This window comes from Melospiza georgiana, chromosome Z, assembly GCF_028018845.1.
Source record: "Melospiza georgiana isolate bMelGeo1 chromosome Z, bMelGeo1.pri, whole genome shotgun sequence".
NCBI classification, from domain to species: domain Eukaryota; kingdom Metazoa; phylum Chordata; class Aves; order Passeriformes; family Passerellidae; genus Melospiza; species Melospiza georgiana.
Window position 1 is genome coordinate 45,779,811 of NC_080465.1, and position 22,891 is coordinate 45,802,701.

The window sequence follows — 22,891 nt, forward strand, 5'->3', positions numbered from 1 at the left end:
TGTTTTTGTAAGAATTTCAAGCCAGAACTTCAACTGGTGTAATAGTATTTCTCTGAAAACAGGTTCTTGCAGATTCCAGCAATATGAGACTCTGCTTTGTAGCTGGTTTGATTTATTATGTTTAATTAAGATGAGAAGTGACAATTTTAATAGGTAGTTTCAAAGCCTGCATATGTGCCTATTTGTTTGCTTCTATTTCCCTGTTACTCTGATAAATTCAACATAACCTGCACTGTAATCCTGTGATCCTGATAAAGGCATTTGTGTCTCTCCCTTTGCAGTTTGATGTAGGCAACTGTATTTTAATAGAAGATAATTCTCATTGTTATTTAAGGATACTATTTATTCTTTTTTGTTTTGTTTAAGCAGCAGCAGGTTCGTATGTTCTTATTTTGATTAGGATCTTTTAATTGTGATTTCTGCTTTCCAGGACAAATTCTGTACTGCTTTGTATGTAACCTGTTTTTTTTCTGCATTCACTGCAGAAAAATTGAAATAGTGATTAAAATAATGTATCTTTTGTATAATTTTGCATAGCATTTGTGGAAGTTGTTTTTTTTTCTAAGGGAGGTGGTGTTTTTTCTGGTTTTGTTTTGCATAATGCACAAATCTTTTTATTTTTGAGAGGAAGTAGAACCTAGTGAATCACTTGCATGTATTTTGTATTAATTGTGTATAATATAATACATATGATTACAATACAATTACTTATGATCCTAAATAGTACATAGTAAAAATCAGAGTGATTAAATGCTAGAGTAATTCAGAAAGCTTTTAGATTTCAAGAAGTGTAAAAAAAAGACTAAACTCTGATACAAATAAATCAAATGCAATGAAAAAGAAAATAGTTGCATTCTAAGGTCCTAATTTTTCACAGAGGCTTTTTTTTAATGATCAGTTTTGTGCCTATAAGTAATACCTTCACTAGGACTTTTGAACCAGAATATATGATCACAGTTCTGCTGCACGTGAGACTTTCACTGGTATAATTTAGACAAATGAAAAAGGGTAATCCTTGGGTGGTATTGTTGTGTCAGTTGAAGCTCTTTAATGTAGGTATGGATAAGTTGTATTGGCAACTCTGTATTTTTACTGCTACAGCTGACTAACCTGACACTTTGTTGGTGGTTTTCTGGCATTACAAATCACAGTTGTTGTCTTTTGCAGCTGTGCTTTAATGTGTTTGATTACTCTGTATTCTGTACTGGCTTCCCTGATGCGGTAGTGTGTTCCAGTGGGATGTTCCTAGTGTAGTTCCGAATAGATCTGTGTTTCCAGACAAAAACTTAAGCCATTGTTAACTTGCAAGCCTCTAAGTGTAAAAGGAGCAGGTTTTGAGAGAATGTGAGTAATAGCTATTCAAAATTACGTTTTTTCATCAAAAACCAATAAATATGGAGGACTTTTTATAGTTCATTATGGGGGCTATAATTATCTAAGTATGTAGCATGTGTATGCTGTCTTTTAAAAGGGGTGTAAGAATTTTATAACTTTCTAGTTTTCTTCTAAGAAGTTTACACCTCCAAGAATATACCTATATTTTAAATCAGTGAAGTGCCTCAGTGTTGTGTCTGCAGGCTAGCAATGCCTACCTTTATAAAGTTCAGTTATAAATGCTTTCACACCAAAATTCTTATAATAATTTATTTATATAATATAGTAAATAATATATAGTATATATTAGTATATAGTATATAATATAGTAAATAATATTTATTTATATTATATAGTAATATATAGTAATTATATAGTAATATATTATATAGTAATATAATAATTGTGATTCCCTAATATAATCACAAGGGCTGCACTAATAAATTTGAGTAGATAAATCCAGCTTTTACTGAAAACTAGCTATCCCAGCTGTTATTAATAAAATGAATCAGGTTATATGAAGAATCAATAGTTCTTTTTGGGGTTGGAATGAGTAAGGACAAATTTATATTCATATTAACATGTAATCCACTACTTTAATAATTCTAAATGAATTGCTGAAATGTTGATACACTTGTTTTCATTCTCTTGTCTATCTTTCACTTGATAAACCAGATTTAAGACATTATTTGAGAAAGAAATGGATATGGCTATGGTTCTTTAAAATCATAATATACTGGAAAGGTCTTTAATGACCATGTCTATCCAAAGGAATTTGAGCCTATACTACCACAAAAATTAGAATACTTATTAGCCACTCCACTAGTATTTTGAAAGCAGTTTCCTGAATTTGTCCAACTGATGATGCTCTGCTTTGCATGGAGTAATTACATTTTTATTGACTTTGACACTGGAATAAATTTTTTGCTCATTGTGTGCACTTCTACTTTATGGAAAGTAGGAAAGTTTCAATTCAACATTATGAATAGTTTTGTGTTGATTAAAACCAGATTTTTTAGTAAGTATTGATGCATTTGAAAATATTACTGAGTCCTATCTAAGTATTTAAGTTTGCAACTACAACAATCTTAATCTGAAATGTGGGGCAGAGGTTTTAAGAAAATGAGTCATTCTTTTCAACCATGTAAATTAAGACAGCACTTCACCTTTTCTTTGATGTCCCTTCATGTTGCTTTTAAAGATGTCATGATCTGATTTGGGAAAAACAGTATTAAGGCAGCACATTCTCTAGGAGTATCTGCTTGACCAATGCAGAAAGACTTTTGTATGCTAAATAAGCTGTGTGCTAAAACCAGGTAGCCTCACTAGAGTGGAGGTGTGTCAAACTGATCTCTTAAGTCCCACAGAGGCATTGCCATGCCTGCTAAGCCACCAGTCTTTGGACAAGAGCCTGCCTGTGTTTGGTGTGCCTGGTCTATGGGTTGTGGTGCTGCAGCCACCCTGCAGTCTGCTAAGTGGGTAGGGAATTTGCAGAAAACTTCTTGTTTGCTAATTAAAAATACACAGGCCAGAGGCTGGTCTAAGTAAGTCCTTATATTGTATATCACCTAGATTTTTCCTGTAAGAGAATATACTTAGGTGTCAGAATTCAATGTTTTCTGCTGAAATTGTCCAAGTTGGGTTCTTGGAGGCCGGTGGAAGTAAAATACTAAGCACACAGACTTGAACTATGAGGTTGATAATTGGTGTAATGCTGTTAAGGCAATGTCGCCTTTTTTTTTCATGAAGATTTTAGATAAACCTAGTGAATCCTTAAAATTATTTTGTACTACAAAATAATAAAAATAGGAGAAAAACTTGAATGGATGTCTAATGTCAAGTCCTTTGATAAAGATAGAGCTCTTGCATTTGGTTTCTGTGTTCTTGCATCTTGATAATGCATTCTTGCATTATGATAATCTTGCTTTTTAGCACAATGTCAGATAGTTAATTTTAAAAGCCAGTGTAAATTTTGAGGCTTGTGCATCCCACCCCAGTGTAGAGGTATCAATTTGCCTTTTTGAAGTTAGTTCTTGTTTGGTGATTTGTTTTTTGAGCCTTCCTTGGTAAGCTGCTTCCTCTTTTTGTTTCTTCAGAAACTCTTTAAGAAATAGGGTCTCCATAAATTGCAAACCCACAAAACTTAAAAGCTATAGTGTACAGCTATTATTTTATTTTTATTTATATTTTTGAACTAAGCTTCCTTCCATTTTGATTAGTTGCTTCCTTCTCTTGATCTTAAAGATCATGAAGTAGGAATTGTGGCATTCCTTAAGAATGCCTTTGTTAACCAAACATTGTGAACAGAACCATTCCTTTTCCTGTGTACCTGCATGGCCAGAAGGTTGGATTCTAGTTTACACTCTGGAACAGTATTGAGAAGGGGAAAAATTTTTTTAAATTTTGTTTTTCCTTTACCCTGGAAGTGTTCTCCAGTGCTACATTTCTCTATAGCTCAAGAGGGTTAGTTTGATTTGTCCAGGTACTAAGTAGTTGTTTATCCAAACGATGTGTGGCTGACTCTCTAAACATTGCAGCAATGGAGTGCTTTGCTGCTGAGATGGAAGATTACTTTGCCTCCTGGTGTGCTAGTAGATCAAGTAAAAACGTGTACCGGATGTACCATAGAAAGGAAGGTTTTGGGGGGAATTTGAGGTGTGTATCTCTAAAGGGACAGAATCTACTCTGTGAGATGCAATTGTTTTAAACAGAGAAACATTTGAAACCTCAGTCACTTAAGGAAACAATACTTCTCAGTAATTGCTGAATGAAATGTCACCTACTGTTATTAGTTCACACACCATGAGTTTGTTTTACCTTTTAAAAGGAAAACAAATTCACTATGCTTGACAAAAACATTGAGATCTCTTTGCAGCTAGGGCGCTTTTATGGAAACATTTCTTGCAGAAAACTTACTAGGCTTAATTTAAAGACTGTAAACCTTTGTGGTTTTATGTAGATACACCTTCTGAAATTCTTGACTTAAAATACCTTGAAATACAAAAATCTTTTACTTGGATTGAAATCCACTTGGCCTAAGTTCTCAAGTGGTTTACTGCTTTAGCAACAATTAATTCCACAGCTCCACTGAACTGATACGCTCTGTTGGAAGGATCCTTATTTGATTGAATAAAGAATGACAGCTGTAGATGTTTTTATTTTGATGTAAGCTAATAATTGATATAATATAAATTTTGATAATTGATTAAGTCAAATACACCTCGATTTGCAGGTTGTACTGATGAGAGTAAAAATGCTCAGTATCCCAGATGGTATATTTTTTCTATTTGTCTGGGTCCTAAGTGAGTTTGTATATGTTAATATTGTGAGACTGTAAATGAGCTCTCTCTTAACAGACAGTTGTATTTTTGCTGGGTACTTGTAACTAGTTAAGTAGGTGTATTGCTAAGCAGTGTGATATGGCTGCTATTGGCATTAACACCAGTATGAGTATGCAGCATTTCTCTGGCAACACTGTTGAGGCCCATATGGGAGGCATTAGCATTATTACATGGTGGATTTTTTGAGTGTTTCAAGGACAGAATTTTACAGAGCTGGTTTATGTTTATTGTATATGCATAAGATTAATTTCATGATGCTTCAATCAGTTGTTTGCTCATTCATGTGTCCTTATGGGTAAGGGGCACTTCCATTTGTCTGTGAGATGCAACCAATGTGCAGGCCAGTGCTGCCAGTTTTTCTTAGGATACAGAAAGTATATTTAAATGGCAGCAATCCTAAACCCTGGTAATTCTTGTGGTTCATAATCTAAGAACAGAAACGTTTCTGACATTGCTGTAGATACTCAAGAGGAACAAAATATTTCTTGTTTCATTTTGCATACCTGTATAGAGCTGACCACAATCACGCCTTTAATAACATTAGAGTTTTTAGGCAGCCAGGGATGGTTTTGTAGTTGCATTGGCCAGATAACAGTCCTAAAAGAAAATTTGTTTAATGGATACTCTTTTCCTTTTGCATGTCAGTTGCAAACCTATAGGTTAGTAGTATATTTTTGTTATGTAATAGTAAGTAGCATTGCCCCATCAGGTTCTGTACTACCTAAGGCATTTGGTAAGGCCAACCAGCTAGGACTCTGCACATTCCTTTAATCCTGCAGGTCCAAGATTGTTATGCTTCTTTTCTGAGGCATTTTCCACTTTTCTTCTGGGCTTCTTAAGTTGTTGCAAGATTCCTCTTTTATACAAGGTACTCTTATCAAGCTCCATGAGCACAATGTCCTAGCTTTGTCCAATAAATCTGCCGATCCAAAGCATTTCTGTTCTCATGTAGCCTTGTCTTGGATCCTCATCCTGTGGCTAGTTCCTCTGTTTGTAAGAAGAGCTCCAATTTCAAGCACTAATTCTGTGTCTTGTTTCTTACTTACTTGACTCTGAAGTCCATTAGGCACTTTTCATCCTTGTTTTTTGTGTAACCTTTTAGCTTTTTCTACTGGAGTTCATTGAGTTGAATTTAAGCCCCTGACAGGAGAATATGTTTCCTGATTTGATTTTTGTGCAAAAATCATAACAGTGTCCATTGACCTGGTTTTCTTGTGACCACGTGTAAGATTGAGGGAGAGGTTTGAAAAGCAGAGAGGCATATATTGCCCCTAGTGTCTGTCTCTGCAGATATATAAAATGTAAGGACCCAGCTTCCAAATAGTAGTACTAAATTCCCATGTATCTTTGTTTACAGGGAATTGAAGAGTTCTAAGAGGAAAAAATGTATTTGCATATTTAAAATGATGTATTTGGGGAAAAACCCCAAACAAAATTGAAGTCTTCTAGGGCTTTGCTCAGCAGACTGAGGAAAGTGAGACATTTTATGTTGTGTACAGTGCTTCATGTAGGAATGTTTATTCCAGGGTTTCTCTACAGGATGCATTCCTTACACTCCATTTTAGAGACCTGCTATTGACCACTTGAATCAGTCATGTTGCTAGATATGGCACCACTGTCATAGCTTTTGTATTCTTACTTCCGTGTCAAAAACATGTTGAGGGTCTTTGCTATCTCTGCTAAGGCATATTCTTTGGAATGATGAGAGATTGATAAAAGAGAAATTGCAACTGAGACATGTGGCATAACAACTGTGATCTAGTGTGTAGATGATTCACTTTAGGTAAACCTCGGTCTAGAGCCAGGTTCCACGATTGCAAGCATTGTGTATTCCGTGTGAGAGGGAAACCTACTCAAAGACCTCAGTGAAGAATTCTTTATTACCCATTTCTGTCTTTTTGTGAGGTGAGAGTCTGTAGGCTGTGACATGATAGAAATCCGTAGATAAAACAGGCAATAGAAGAAAATAGGAAGTAGTTGAAAATGGATGAAATCCCTTGGCATATTATGTAATTCCTCTTTCTGTGGCAGTTATAAACATGTTGGGTGGGTTTTTTTATTCCCCCATCTCATGTTTCTTAGGATAAATTTGGAAATATTGTTCAGGTGTCCACTCATGGCTGAGAATTTTTTTTATGAGTGCTTTTTTGTTTGGTTGGTTAATTGGTTGGATTTTTTTGAGGGGTAGATGGGGGTAAATTTGTATTTAAACTTTATTCCTAGATTTTGCAGCTGAAGGGAATCAAATAGACTCTCTGGGATTTGAGGGAGCTCATGTGGAACAATAAAGTAGCTAGAATGTGAATCTGAAAAACTGCTTATTGCATGGCAAATGTCAACCAGCAGGTTATTTGCAGCTAATTAACAAGCAAAACGTGTGAGTGGAATGTTTTCTAATTAATAAAAAGGCTGTTGTTTTTAATTTCTGATGCCATTAGTTGACTCTTTGTGTACAGCTGGTTAGTTACAAGATGTGTATTCTGATTTAGTTCATAAAATTTTAGTCTGTGAGGGTGAAAGGATGGAAAAGGTATAAGGTACACCCAGAGTTTGCCTAATCCATTCCAGATGGACAAAATGTGTTCAAACTGTGCTTTATTTAATACCAAGTCCAGAAAAGTGACCAATGTCATGGAGTTAAGCTCAGATTTTCATGCTCTGACTTGAAGTCTGAAAGCTCTTTTTTTTTTTTTTTTGGTTGTTGTTGTTAGATTGATTAAAATAAATGGTACCAAATAAAAATACTCAATAAAAATAATGTTCTCCTATCTCAACTGAAATAGGAGAGACAGAAATTTTGGGTGTAATCCCACAAATTTATCTTAAGATGTGCTCACTGAGGGGAGCTGGTTAGACACCTGGTGATTTTCTGAATTGGAAGATTTGAGAATATCTACCAGCACACATGATGAGCAATGCAACTCAAAACTGTCCCAGTTAAAATCTTCCTCTAAATGTGGCAGTGAAACTTTTGGCAATTAATAATGCATGAGGATAAACCTATAAAATACCAAACTACATGTGCTGTTGATAGTAATGGTATGTTAATGCTTTCTGTAGTTTATAAATAAATGTTTCCATTTAGACTAGACTTACTAGAGAAAGAAAAAAAACCAGTGAAAAATACCTTTTTATGCCTATTCCCCTCCCCCCCTTTTTTTTCATCCAGGCATTCACCTTCTGAGTTGCACAAAGGGTCATAAAACTATTCAAATTATAGTTTTTCCAGGAAATGTTTGGTGGTAATAGTTTGGGATATCTGCTAGAACACTCAGTTACTGCTTGGCCAGATATCTGACAAAGGCCTTTCTAGCAGTTTCAAATGTTGTATTTTGCTTTTTTTTTTTTTTTTTAATAAAGTACATACACTTGTTTAAAAACATCTAATTTTTAAGTTTTCTTAGTAGTCCAAGTAGAATACTTACCTTCTTCTATGTTTTTCCCTTCTCTTGGGGATGTTATTATTTTCATAACCTACAATGACTGGCAGAATAATACATTTGCCAGTATTTGAGTGGGGTTTTTTCTCATTCTTAACAATCCAGGAAAACATATTAGGCCAGTTTATTCCCTGGATTTTGACCAGTTTTGGATTTTGATCTGTTGCATAAATTCTGTCTCTTGCCGCACATGAATATCTATGTATTACAATTTCATGTTTTCTTCACATTTTAAACATGAGTCTGGATTGTTTAGCTCAACTTTACAGCTACCTTTGATTAGATTGGTTATGTATGAGTACATTAAAAATGTGGTTTTAATTAGGACATTGGTTGTAAATTCATTCTTCTAGTGGCAACATTATATCTATTTAATTTTAGTATTTACTATTCTCTAGTTTTTGATAATTTACTCCAATCTTTCTAATCGAGGGCATGATTCTTTATGCTTTGAGATCACTTGCAGCATGACCATTATTTTAGTAGGATCTGGATAAGATTTCAATTTGAGTTTATGGCTATTTCATTTTAATTATGCAAATAGTGAAGTAAAACCTAAACTGAGCACTGCCTGTTCCATGCTGCTTAAAACTTTCTGAAAAACATTGCAGTGGAATAATGAAGTAATGTGCATGAGTGTCTCAACCTTTTTTAAATTAGGTATGGTATTTTCTCTAAAGAGCTACCCATTTCTGTATTAAATTAATGGCTTTTATAAACTTCTCATCTAATTTTTAAGTATATTCAATGTGTTAAGTGTACTTTCCAAAGTGATTACCACTACTTACAGTGGGTTTTTTGGTGATTATTTTTCCCTTGCTTGCTTGCTCTCAGTGAATCTACAGCAAAGAAATGACACTTCAAGGGAAGCGTCTGGAGATTTTGTAGTTATTTTCAAAGAACAGGTGCGAATAGGCAGGAGCAGGATATTACAGAGTCATCTCAAATAAAGAAATAAATTGAATTTATTTGCAATTGTAACTCTTCTGTTTCACTTTCATAGTGTATGATGAAATGTAACTTTAATAGCTATTAAAATTCGGACAGATCTGAATGGTGGAAGTAAAGTAGAAATCTGCAGTTAAACGTATATATACTTGAATATTTTGTAATTGCTATGTTGGACTAACTACATGTGCAGGGCTAATTGGTACTGAAGTTGATTTTGAAATCAGATTTGCTAAACAAGAGATTTTTTTTTTCTCTAAACTCATATAAAATCAAAGTCTTTTGTTTTCAGCTCAAATACAAATATTTTAATGAATGAGAAATTTGATATAGAAAATAAGAAACCACATTTGTTTACATATGGTATATTCAGAATTAAATTACTGCCTATGTTAAAAATTCACAAATAACTGCATTCCCAGTTATTTGTGAATATGCATTCTCAGTTATTTCCTTGACTGGCATTTCTACTTTTCTAAAGATACATGTTTTATAGTCATTACTGTATGAACTAAGTGTAAGACACATGCTATACCATCTTTACTATATAAAGTTAACTCTGGAAAATATGGTTGCTGGAATATGAAGACTGGGATAATGCTGAGAACTAACTGAAATTCTGGTCAAAACAATTTATATTGTCACAGCCTGGGAAAAAGTAGTGGTCTGGCAAACTGTAAAGAATTACATGTGCAATTGTAATGACTAGGAAGTCTTGTGTAGATTTACTCTTTCATACACTATATTCTAGTTCCTCCTACCATTATTTTTTTCAGTTCACTTTTATTGCTGCCACATTGACCTATTATCAGCAAGTGAAATTGTGGCAGTGGGAGTATTCTAAGTGGGAATATGCTCCATTGTTGCAACAATTTTTGGGTTTTTTAATGCTGTAATTCTTACTGATTTCTAGACTTGTAAATCTTTGAACTTCTGATTTGCCCTTTCCTTGCTGTATGGCTTCTCATCAGTCTAATGGGGGCTCGCAATAACAATATTATCAATACTGTGAATTAAAAAATCTCTTGTAATACTGCATAATTGAGTGTCATTCTTAAATCACTAGTCACTCATTAAACACCCAAACATGCACTTATGCCAAATTCTAGATACTTCTAATTTAAACTATTAATATGCACTATATATAGTATTTCAAGTCTGTATTGAAGCAGTCCATGGCACGTGCTCTCATGTGGGCTGATGGGTTGATCTGTCAGAGAGGGAGAAGAGCATCTTCAGTCATAGACTTTCTAGGCTGGTGAAGAGGGCTTTAGGCAAAAGTTGCTGGAGGAAAGAAACATCAATTCATTCCACTCCTACCAGTTTGATCCCAGGGCCAGCAAGACATGCCTAGAGTTTGGAGAGAGACCAGAGGTCAGGAGGAGAACACATGAAGAGCAGCATGAAGGAATTCCAGCTGCTCAAGCTAGTAAATTAGGTTCATCCTTCACCAAGAACCCATTTTAAGTACCTCTGTGCTAACACAAGTAGCATGAAGAGTAAACAAAACCGAGTCCTGTGCATGCTTGCTGGGCTGTGGTCTTACCAGTGTCACAGAGATGTTGTGGGATGACTCCTTTGACTGAGTGCTGGAATGGAATGATGAAGCTGTTTCACAAAGACAGAGGAGACAAGCAGAGGGTGTTGCCTTCTGTGTCAGTGACCAGACACAGAATGCACAGAGCTCTGCCTGATCATCTGTGGAGAGCCAACTGTGAGTTTACAGATTAGGATTTAAGGGAGGGCAGGTGACATTATATTGGGGGGTCTGAACAGGAAGACCAGGTGGGTGAGGCCCTCTATAGACAGATAGGAGCAGCTTTATGTTCCTGAGCACTGGTCTTCATGGAGACTTCAGCCACTAAGAGAGCTGTTGAAGGGACAGCACAGTGGTAGAGTACTGCACAGGGAAGAGGGGTCCAAGAAATCTGGTTAATATTCAAGTGTCATCTCCTCTAGGTCAGAAGCAATGCATCCTAACAAAGAAGAAGTCAGACAGAAATGCCAGGAGGCCTTCAAAGATCAACAAGGAGTTTCTGGACAAATTCAGACACAAAAATGTAAGCTTGCAGAGGGTGGAAGCAGGCAAAACCAGCCGGCGAGGAATTCAGAGAGATTGTGTGAGCAGGCAGGGATCAGATTAGGAAAGCTAAAGCTCTGATAAAATGAAACTTGCTGAGGGCTGTCAAAGGCAACAAGGGAAGCTTCTCTCAGTATGTCAAAGATAAAAGGAAAACTTGGGAAAATGTGAGTTCTCTCCAGAAGGAAGCAGGAGACTTGGTTACCTGGGATATGGAGAAGGCCAAAGTACTCAATTACTTTTTTTCTGAGTCTTCAGTGTCAAGTCCTCCAGCCAACACTGCTTGAATTGCAGGAGGCCATATAGAATTGTATATTGCTGGCTATAAATATCAGTGACTATCATTATAGAATGTAGAATCACTGGCTGTAGGAGAAGATCAGGTTTGAGCCTATTTAAGGAACTTGAAGGTACATGAGTCCATGGCACCTGCTGGGATGTATCCAGCTGTCCTGCGGGAACTGGTAGAGAAAATGGTTAAGCCACTATTCATTGCATTTTTGAAACCATGATAGCTCAGTAAAGTTTCCTGTGACTGAGAAGGGGAAACATAACCCTCATTTTTAGAAAAGGAAAAAGAAAATATCTGGAGAAGTACAGGCTAGTGAGTCTCATCTCTGTGTTCAGCAAGATCATTGGTTGAATGCTCCTGGAAACTATACTGGGACACAAGGAAAATAAGGAGGTCATTGTTGACAGCCAACATAACTTCGTCAAGGGGAAATTGTGCCAGATCAATTTGGTGGCCTTCTGTGACTGAGTTATGGTTTTGATAGATAAGGGAAGAGTGAGTGATGTCATCTACCTGGACTTCTCCAAAGCATTTACTACTGTCCCCCACGACATCCTTATCTCTAAACTGGGGACACATGGATCTGATGGATGGCCTACCCAGTGGATGAGGAATGATCTTGGATGGCTTGCACTCAAAAAGATGACTAGTCAACTGCTTTGTGAACACATGGAGATCAGTGACAAATGGCATTCCTCAGGAGCTGATAGTGGGATTGGCACATTTTAACTTCTCTGGCGTGGGCAGTGGGATTGAGCACACCTCAGGAGGTCACTGACAGCACCAGGCTGTGTGGGGCAGTCGACACAGCCAGAGGGAAGGGATGGCATCCAGAGGGACCTGGACAGACTCGAGAACTGGGCCAGGGCAAACCTCATGGTGGTCAACAAAGCAAAGTATAAGATCTTACACATGGGTTAGGGCTGTCCCAGACTGTCCCAGACATGGACACAGGCTGAATGGAGAATGGATTGAGAGCAGCCCTACAAAAGGGATCTTGGGGGATCAGCAGATGAGATGCTGGACATGACCTATCAATGTGCATTGACAGCCCAGAAAGCCAATTTTTTCATGGGCTGCATCCAAAGAAATGTGGCCAGTGGGGCAAAGAGGTACTTCTCCTCTACTCTCATGAGACCCCACCTGCAGTCCTGCATCCAGCTCTGGAGCCTCTATCATATTTGAATTTGGTCCGGAGGAGGGCCACAAAGTAAGTCAGAGGGCTGGAGCACATTAGAGCTGTTTAGTTTGGAGAAGAGAGGCTCAGGTGAGACCTCATGGCTCTCTACAACTACATGAAAGGAGGTTGTATTGGGGTGGGGGCCAATCTCTTCTGCTAAGTGCCAAGTAAAAGGACAAGAGGAAATGGTCTCAAGTTGTGGCAAAGGAGGTTCAGATTAGATATTATCAAAAATATTGATATTTTTTCACTGCAAGTGTGGAATAAGCATTAGAATAAGTTGCTCAGGGAGGTAGTCCTTATTTCTGGAAATGTTCTCAATATGAACTTAGGGATATGGTTTAGAGGTGACAGTGGTTGTGCTGGGTTGGTGGTTGAACAGATGATCTTGAAGACCTCTTTCAGGCTTGATTATTCTGTGTTTCTCTAAACTGACAGGGGGTAGGTACAGGAATGAGCAGTGTGACCTGGCCTCCAGGAGGGCCATGTGTGTCCTGGGGCCTTCAGGGACAGCATCACCAGCCAGAAAAGGGAGGGATTGTCCTGCTCTGCTCTGCACTGGGGCAGCTTCACCTCGAGTGCGGGGGACACTTTTGGGTGCTACAGTATAAGAAAGATATTAAACTATTAGAAAGAGTCTAAATGAGTTCTACAAAGATGGTGAAGGATATAGAGGAAAAACCATATGAGGAGTGGCTGAGGTCACTTGGTCTGGAGGAGACTGAGGGACACTCATCGTGGTATACAGCTTCCTCCCAGGGGGAAACAGAAGGACTGGCACTGATTTCTTCTCTCTGATGACTAGTGATAGGACCCAAGGGAAAAATGGCATTAAAGAGAAGGCTTAGATTGGGTATTAGAAAAAGTTTCCTCAACCAGAGGATGGTTGGACACTTGCACAGGATCTCCAAGGAAGTGATCATAGTACCAAGTCTGTCAGAGCTCAGGAAGTATTTGGACAATGCTCTTAGGCACATGGTGTAATTTTTGGGGAGTTCTGTGCAGAGCCTGGAGCTGGTCTCAATGATCCTTATATATCCCATCCATTTTATGATTCTATGATTTAAATTAGTTACTAGAAAGAAATTCTTCACTGTGTGGGTGGTGAGGCACTGTTAGGTGTTCCTCATCAAAGCTGTGAATGCCTCATACCTGAAAGTGTTCAAGGCTAGGTTGGATGGAGCTTTGAGCATCTGGTCCAGTGGAAGGTCTTCCTGGTGATGACAGGGGTGTTGGAACTGGATGATCCATAGCATCTGAGGTTCTGTGAACACTGTGGAGACAGCCCAAAGTTGTTGTATGTGCATTGCCAAGGCTTGCCACCATTGACACATGTGGTAGTGATACCTCAAGCTAATACATGTAATCAATAATTTGAATTAATTAAAAAAAATTATATGCATGTATATTCTTTTGAGTAATGACTGGTCACTTCATGAATAGGCAACAGTTACATTCAAGCAATTTAGAATGGTTTATTGAATCAAAGTGTTAGTTTCTCAATAGTGATGGGTATTCTAATATTTGATAATATGGCACCACATTGTGCTTAGATCCTTTGTACTGAATGTTTCATGTACTTTTGCTCTGTTACATTTTGTGAATATTTTATATCCAGAGAGAATTTAAGTTATAAATGCTGTTGAACTAGACTTGGAACACTGGTCATGATCAGCATCAACTATCACAAATAGGAAAATGCTGCTTTGTGTGAAAAGTGCTTTTATGCTCAAGGAGGTTTTTATATTTAGGGTTTGCATAGTACCTATAAACTTAAGGTTTTATATAAGTGGAACAAATACTAAAATAAGTAGGAGCGTCCATGTTTTATTTTAACATTTATTTTTGTACACAGCTAGGATGGTAAATTCCAGCAATGTGGCAATTAACAATAGAAAACATTAGACTTAGGGCAGGGAACCCTTGGGTAAATAATGGAAAATATTCGATCTAGCACAGGGAACCCTTGTCAACTCAAACTTCCATGAAGGTGTTTCTGATTATTTGACTTGCAAAATTGACCCAACAATCACTAATTTTTCAGAACATATTGCAATAGTAATTTTCCCATTCTGGTTTTATGTGAGAATTGTTTCTCTTTCTCTCTGATTTGGACCCAAGCCTTAATCCACGATTAAAAATTATTTTAAATACCTTATTTGTATCTTCAGAGCAATTCCTAAAATGTGTTTCTTACTTTTGTATACAAAATAAGTAATCTGCAAAGACCAGTCTTAACCAGCTAAAAACCAAAGAACTTTTTCGTCACCTTTGCCTCTCTCTCTTCTCATCTACTTTCATCATGCATGGTTATGAAAGTATTCTTTAATTTTGACTAGAATTCCTTCTTCACCTTGTCTGTTTATTCTGTATTATTCTCTATTTTTACTCTACTTTGAACGGTCTTCTCACTGTACATCCTTGCAAACTGACATATGCTTTTCTTAATGGTTTATAGAAGCTTTTACTTGAAACTTACTCAGGCAAGCACTGAATATATGAAGTGTTTTAGTGTGGAAGGATGTAGTGGAGAACTTGCATTCTTTCAGAGAGAGGAGAGGTACTTATTTTCAATATGTATTTTCCTGCCTGAAGATTAGCATTTCCTTTAATTTCCTTTATACCACCATATGATTTTTTTTGTGGTAGCACAGTGCAGTGAAATATATTGTGTTCTAGTTGGATAAAAATCATTATTTGTTACATGCAGCAGTTTTATTTCAATAAATTTAATATATCTATTTATGTGTAATGGATAAATTGAAATTGTTTTGACCATTAAAAGAATCAAGAATATATTAAAACATTGAGCTGTTAGAGACACACAAATGCAGTGTGGCTGCTTTGGCTGTAAAAGAAGATTTTAATCTTTCTCAATCTCATCCAAAAGGCCTTTCTGCCATCAGAATAATATGTAATTATATAATTATAATGCATAATTTTATCATCCTTTGTGACCTCTATACATGTAACTTCTCTTTAAGTGTTCCTGCTTAGTGAGTTATCAGGAAGAGTGTTTACTGTGGCTGCAGTCCTGTATTTTGATCTCTAAGTCAAACTCTAATACTTATGCCAAGTGCCTTAAATATTAACTTGGCTCTGCACAACTATATATATCTAGAAACTAACTCTGCATGAGTATATCATATTGAAAGATTTAGGCCATTTAGAGGGCAGAGTGCTTTCTTCTTCCTTATAGGTGATAACAACTAGATTTAGTGTATGGAAGGGAGGGGGAGGAACAAAAGAACATTTTGTGTGTGTGCATGTGTGGGGAATGACACCAAACCCACTTTTTCCTTCCACACTTTAAACCCAACAAAACCATGCAGATTCCTCAGCCTGAATCACCAAAGTGTCACTCTAAAAACAAAATGTAATAATTAGGACTTCTTTTACAATGTATAGTGTTATTTTTAAAAAGCATTTCTCCCACCTTGACTGGCTTTTTCCCCTGCCATGCTTGAGTTCAAGTTATATGACTTCTGTAGAATGAGGAAAGCAAATAAAAATGTTAATGGTATTAAGCCTGCAAAATTATATCTGCTATTTCAGTGATGCTATTTCACTGTGCCTTCTTTTGTTAGAGGTCATTGTTACTGACCTTGTTGTATCTTGCAAATACTGTATGTCATAAGCTCTTCCGCCATCCTAGATATTCAGATGTATCCTTTGCTCTCTCATTGTGTGTTGAAGAGAGTCTTCTCCCATACAAATCTTAAATCACTTGTGTCCCAAGTGTCTGGTGCAGCTGTATGAAAGTATTTTCTGTGAGGTAGTCTGGAGCGATGTTTTGTGGGACTGGTAATACAGATGTGTTTGAGTGTCCTGTTTCTAAAATCACCTCATCTGTAGAAATAGAATTGCTCTATTGTTAAACAGTTATTTGGAGTCATACACCCATGGCAGTGTAAAATAAATGTGTACTTTGGAATTTTGTTTTTAAAGTCTAGAGACAATAGGTACATAATAAAAACTCACAAAACTGAAAGGTTCATCAAGGTCCTTTGGCTAAGGTTTTAGTTCCTGTGCTACTCTGTAGTCTTGTGGAAGATTTGGCAGTGAGAAGTCATGTTCAGCTGGGACAGATTTTTCTCATTTAAAATTCTTTCCATTCCCATAGGGTATTTCATTAAGGAATTTCGACCTCTCTGTTGTTATATCATTGTCTTCAACTTTGGAAATAGTGTTGTCCCTTGATTCTACATAGTAGAAGTATGCAGTCTGTATGTCTTCAACTTTGGAAATAGTGTTGTCCCTTGGTTCTACATAGTTAGAAGTATGCAGTCTGTAAAGTCTGTTCAGAGGCTCAGAGGAAAAATGTTTTCATACTAAGACAATGTACAGTCCTCAGTGTGTGAACTTCCTTCATATGAGTGCCTGAATTTTGGATTTCAGACACTCTGGTAAATGTATTTGATTTTTGTAAATGACAGGCATATGATGAAATTTATCAGTGTGTGTTTTCAGAGACTACTTTTTCACTTCATCACTTGACACTTAATCAGTTTAAGTGGACCTGTTTTCCCAAGTTATCTTTTACTTTTACTGTTTCAGTGTGTGTGGTTTCTTCTAGCTCGCAGTAAAACACTTTGGTTCTGGAATTGCTGTTTCCATGGTGTCATATACTGTTAGGTAAACTACTGTGTAAGATGCTAGATTAAAAACTAGAAATAGGTAAAAATTAAAGAAAAGGGTATAATAAAAACCCAAAGATTTTATGTCTGGTAACACAATATCAAAGATACATATATATGTATGTGGCAGTTTAGTGTAGTATTTTGAACAAAGGGGATTATAAAGACACAACAGAGAAAAGGTCATGACTATCTCATACATTTGAGGCGATTTCATACATTACCTCTTCTCCTATCACAACAAGCTCTTGTGAAAAGTCTCTCTCCAGCTTTCTTTTTGCGTACTAAAGGGCTGCAGTAAAGTGTTCACAAAGCCTTTTCTTTCCCAGGCTGAACAGTCCCAACTCTCAGCCTTTCCTCACAGGAGAGGTGCTCCATCCCTCTGATCTCTCTGTGCCCTCCTCTGGACTCCCTCCAGCAGGTCCCTGTCCTTGCTGTGCTGTGCCCCCAGAGCTGATGCAGCCCTGCAGGTGGGGTCTCAGCAGAGCAGAGCAGAGGGGCAGAATCCTCTCCCTGCCCTGCTGCCCACCCTGCTCTGGATGCAGCCCAGGACACGTGTGGCTCTCTGGGCTGGCAGTGCCCATGGCTGGGGCATGTCCAGCCTCTCAGCCACCACAGCCCCAAGTGCTTCTCAGGGCTACTCAATTCATTCTTCACCCAGCCATATTTGTGCTTGGTATTGCCCTAACCCACGTCTAAGACCTCCCCAATCATTAAGAGCAGTCTGTCTCCTTTCCTTTTAATTACCCTAGGCTGAGACAGGCCATTTTCTTCTTCTAAAAGGGCATGCCTACCCTCTCTTAGCTTGCTATATATTTGTTGTAATGTCTTTAATGTAATTGGTGTGAAGAGTTCCGCTTATATATGACTAAACTTACTAAAACCAAACAAATTTCTTTGTACTTGCCTTTACAACTGAAAGATCTGGAATAACAGTAATTTAGTTAAAATTACCAAATGGATAGTGGTCTGCTAAGGAAGACCTTGCCTTCCATTTCAGAACTAATTCTATCATGCATGTATGCTATGGTAGCTCTGTTGAAAAATATTTTCATGCCTGTCATGGACTGCAGAACAAGCACTGGGGTAGCAAAGTTCTACCCACTCTAAGTGAAATGCAAGTTTGTGACAATCTGGAGAACCTGAACATACATAAATCTATAGGATTTGATGAGATGCACCTCAGAGAATTCTAGTTTTTCAGTGCTATAGACTCCCTGAACACTATAGGAGACATAATTTTATTGTTGCTCTCAACCCAAATTCTTGATGATCTCCTACTCGATGCATCTATTTTTTTCCAAATAGTTACCAAGTAATTTCCTGTTACATTTGGTGAGGTTAAGTCCAAGAATGCCAGCTCATGATTGCTTCATATTTCAAATACAGCTTTTTTTAGGTAACTGTAGAAACATGGTCAGATTTCTGAAGTTTTGCTTTCCACAGATGAAATTTTTTTAAAATTTTTTTTTAAATAGCCATCATAAAGCTGTGGTTTATTGTACTTGAGTAAACTACCATGTGTATGCATTTGAATGTGTTTTCCCATTAAGATAATAAAACACAAGTGAGGCAAGCTATTTGAAAAATGAAACCAGGGAGGTGAAAAAAAGAAATTGAACATTTTACAAGTACTGTAATGGTCTTCATGCAGATTTTAAGTTTGGCAGGGGCTCCAGTAGGACAGTTTGCTATGCTATAGTTTTACTATGCTGTATGGGAGAACAAAATTTAACATATACCTATGACCTTTAAAGAAACATTGACTGCGCAATTTGTGATCCATTTCTAGTACTTTTCACTGACCAGATTTCAGATTGTATTGTATACTTAGCAAATATATAAAACACAGGAGGAATTGGTTCGCAACCATCCAGAACTAATCACTTGCTTTATACAATTTGAGTTAAAGAATTTGAAATCTGTACACAAATAATATTCTGCTATACTTGGCAAAGAGTGTCGAACGGAACACACTAAGAGGTTATGTACTATTCTTTGACTACTGCATGTTTCTAGAAGTAAATTTTGCTGAGAAGTATGCTTCAGATTGATTATCAACAAGTTTATTAACCCAAAGGTCAAATAAATTCAGAATATCTTCTGTAACTGGTTCTTTATGTTTTTATTTTTTATTTTTTTGTCCTCCAGCACAGTAATACTCAACACCAGACTCTTATATGAAGGAAAATAAAAAGGCATAAAGTCCTTTTTCAGTTGTCCCTTTGAGTATCTTCATGTTTCTGTATCCAAATATGAGGCTTTTTTAAGAGGCAGAATATTCAGAAAGTGACATCTTTTACTTGCAAACTAAAGCTCCTAGGTTGTTTAGAAATAGAGCCCTTAGAAGTTATTCAGGCATATTATAAGTATTAATTCAGCTAAAACACTAGCCTACTAAGAACACAGAAACACCATCATATAAATTGTAGTAATATTTCAAAATAAAAAGCTTGGATTTTCAATAGGATATAGAAGACACTTAAATATTGTCTTTAAAACTTCTTTTCTGTTTCACAACAAAAATAGGATTTGCTGGTTGTATTATAATTAAGTTATTGCCTCAGTAGATGGCACTCTTCCCTCTGAGTCACCAAGGTGCTGGGTCATCTGTATGTAAGGTTCCCTTTTTTTACATATGGAATTGATCCTGACTCCCACTGCTCATTAGAACATGAGTATCAGTTGTCATATTCTGATAAAATTTCTGTTTAACTCTTACATTCTTCCTTGTCTCAGACTTTGCTCTGGCTGCTTGATAACATTTTTCTTCTGTGAACTGCTGTGTGTGTTGGTATTAAAATACTTGTTAAGCCCCCTCATGCATACACTCCTCCACCCTTCACCCCTCAGCTTGCATCTAACAGGGCCTGATTGCCAAATCTTTAATCACCTAAGTCTTATGATTTTGATAGAGTTGTGTTCATGCCAAGGTGAAAATTATCTGCGTGAAACATACACATTCAGTTGTGTTGATACTCTCCACTTGCTGTATCCAAACAGGATCTCTTACTATGGGTTCTTATCTGCTAAAAGGTATACAGGCATAAATGCAAAAAAACTGTAAATCCTTTTAAATATGAAGTATAGTATTTAAATGCATGCTTTTCACATGCATGTTATTGAAATTCAATTGGAAATTGAATTTTACTGCAAGTATGCTTGGGTCATATAAAGTTACAGTCTTACAGTTTTGAATGTTAGTACCTTTGTCCATGCCATGCTGCAGATGTCTGCATTCTCTGAACCCATGGCAACAAGAAAAAGTCTTATTATCTCTTCATTATTCTTAGTACTTATGCCAAAGATACTGTACTTTTATACCATCCACAGACTTCTACACCACGCGCTTTTTCTTTTAGCACTTTATATAGCAGATTAGGGTAGTCTGGATTCTTCTGTTTTTGTGCAGCCTGGTCATTGAAAAACAGTATCCACACCTTTTTCATACTTTTTCTGTACTTTCCACAGTAAGAGAATTTAGCAAGTTACAGATGAAATAAGAACCAGGTTTAGAAATATGCCCATATTGTAATGCTGCTCATTCTGTTTTATGATACAGATTTGAAGTAGCATTATTGGACACATCCAAAGATTTTTGGTTTGTGGTGGTTTGGGTTTTTTTTGCTTGCTCATTTGTGTTTTTTGTTTGTTTGGTTTGATTTTGGTTTGGCTGGGTTTTTTGCGAGGGGGGGTTTGTTTGTTTTTTTTTTTTTGAGAGGACAGTTAAATTAGGAAAGACAAGCTTTTTATAGTATTCAGTGAGAGCTTCCACAAAGCAGAAAAGAATGATATATACTTACTGTTTATAATTGTGCTTTGATTTATCTTCTGGCGTTCCTCACGGATTTAGTTTTATTTTTTAATTGGAATTTTTCTTTCTCTTTGTAATCCAGTAAAATGAAAAGATAAATGCTCTTCAGCCTCCCAAACAGAAAAGACAACTACAGTGTGCTCCTCTGATGTTTGTGATGTTTTGTTCCTTACACCTGTGATATATTCTCAGCCAGCAATCTGTGGTTGCTTTACTATAAGCTATCAGCTCTCTGCCCCTGGGACTGGTGATCTGTTAGGTGGTGACAAGACCTGAGGAGTAGATTCTCCCAGAATCAAATTTCTTTCTGTGGTGACTTTGAAAGCAGAATTGTTATTTTGTGCCCTTTCCTCCTTTAATGCTCTTTTAATGCACTACCAGTTACACTTTGCATTTTTCTTCAGTTTGGATGGTGAACCATCTTTCTTTCTATAGAATTTTAGATTAGATTTAGACTTTTAGATGTGATTTCTAGATTCTAGGTTTCTAGATTACTGCCTGCCTGCCCCCTGCCAAAGAAATCTTCACATGACTTGAAATAGTTAATTACTTGTTTTTTCTGCCCAAGCCTTTCTTGGGCAAACAGACTATCCTGAATATGTCCCCACAGCTTAAGTCCACAGTCATTTTGAATCAGTACCTTCATGAGTTTTCAGAGTTTGACAGTTTACTATTAGTCTGCAGTCTGAGTTTTTGGGCGTGTGGTATTGCAATTTGCTGGCAAGGTACACTTGTGTCCTGGGTACTGCAGAAAAAGGATGTTTCTACTCATGTGCACTATATATATATATTTTTTTTTTTTTTTAATGAGAAATCATTGTAACTTTTATAATTTGGAATTGAAAGCTTTTTATTATCTCTCAGAACATAGTTGTTATTCAGGACAATTCTCTGTTTAGGTAATTAACATAATTAGTACTTCTCCAAGTAGAAGAAGAAATGTGTCCATGTTAGAGAAGTTGCTACAGGGACTGACATAATTTTTTAGCAATTGAACTGCATTAATCTATTAATGATCTTTGAGTTTTGTATCAGTTTTGGAGGGATGCTGCGAAAACACCTGTTCTTGTTCATAACAGGTACTAAAGCAAGTCTGTGAATAAATGGAGAGATGTTTTTCCCTTGTAAAAGCAAGTCCTTAGGAATAAGAGATTTCATTAAAAATACTTACATATCTAGAAACAAAAAAACCCCATGAAATATTCAATTGTTTCAAGTCAAATACTTCTTTAATTTTTACCTGTTGTTTTTTTTTTTTAATTCTGACCCCTGCTGCCTGCCTCCTCCCCCCACTTAACCTCCTCAAGTGTTTTTCAGAAGACCAACAAAATTTCTGATCTTTTGTTGTTTTAAAAAATTTAAAATGTATTCAGTAGCATATCTTAGCAGTGAGATTTTATTTGGTAGTCTGGAATTTGTGTAATCAGACTTGTTACTCATTCACAAGTGATGAAATTTTGGAACTCTTAGTAATGGCTTTAGATTTGGTATAAGACTAACTGGAGTGTCAAATCGTGGTCAGTCTAATGGAGAAGAAAAAATATTCAGATCATTTAACAAAAAATATTTTTTCATGTTTTTGTTTGGATTCTTTCTGAAGTTGAGACATAGTTCATAAATAACTTACAGTTTCGCATGTTTTGGTGTTTTAACTACATGTTGACCAACATGACTTTTCTGGGAAGACTCCTGCATAGAGTAAGGCTCATGCCAGAGAAATTTGAGTCTGTGTAATAGTTAGACATATAAGCAACAAGATAATACAAGTTAGCTTAGTCCATGAGG

The 22,891-nt window shown here is 36.6% G+C and overlaps 1 protein-coding gene across 1 annotated transcript in view; it reads left to right on the forward strand.

Moving 5' to 3' along the window:
* The window catches only part of ADAMTS6 (ADAM metallopeptidase with thrombospondin type 1 motif 6), a 142,060-nt gene that overhangs the window by 15,697 nt on the left and 103,472 nt on the right, over positions 1 to 22,891 (forward strand). The gene's annotated exons all lie outside the window — the stretch shown is intronic.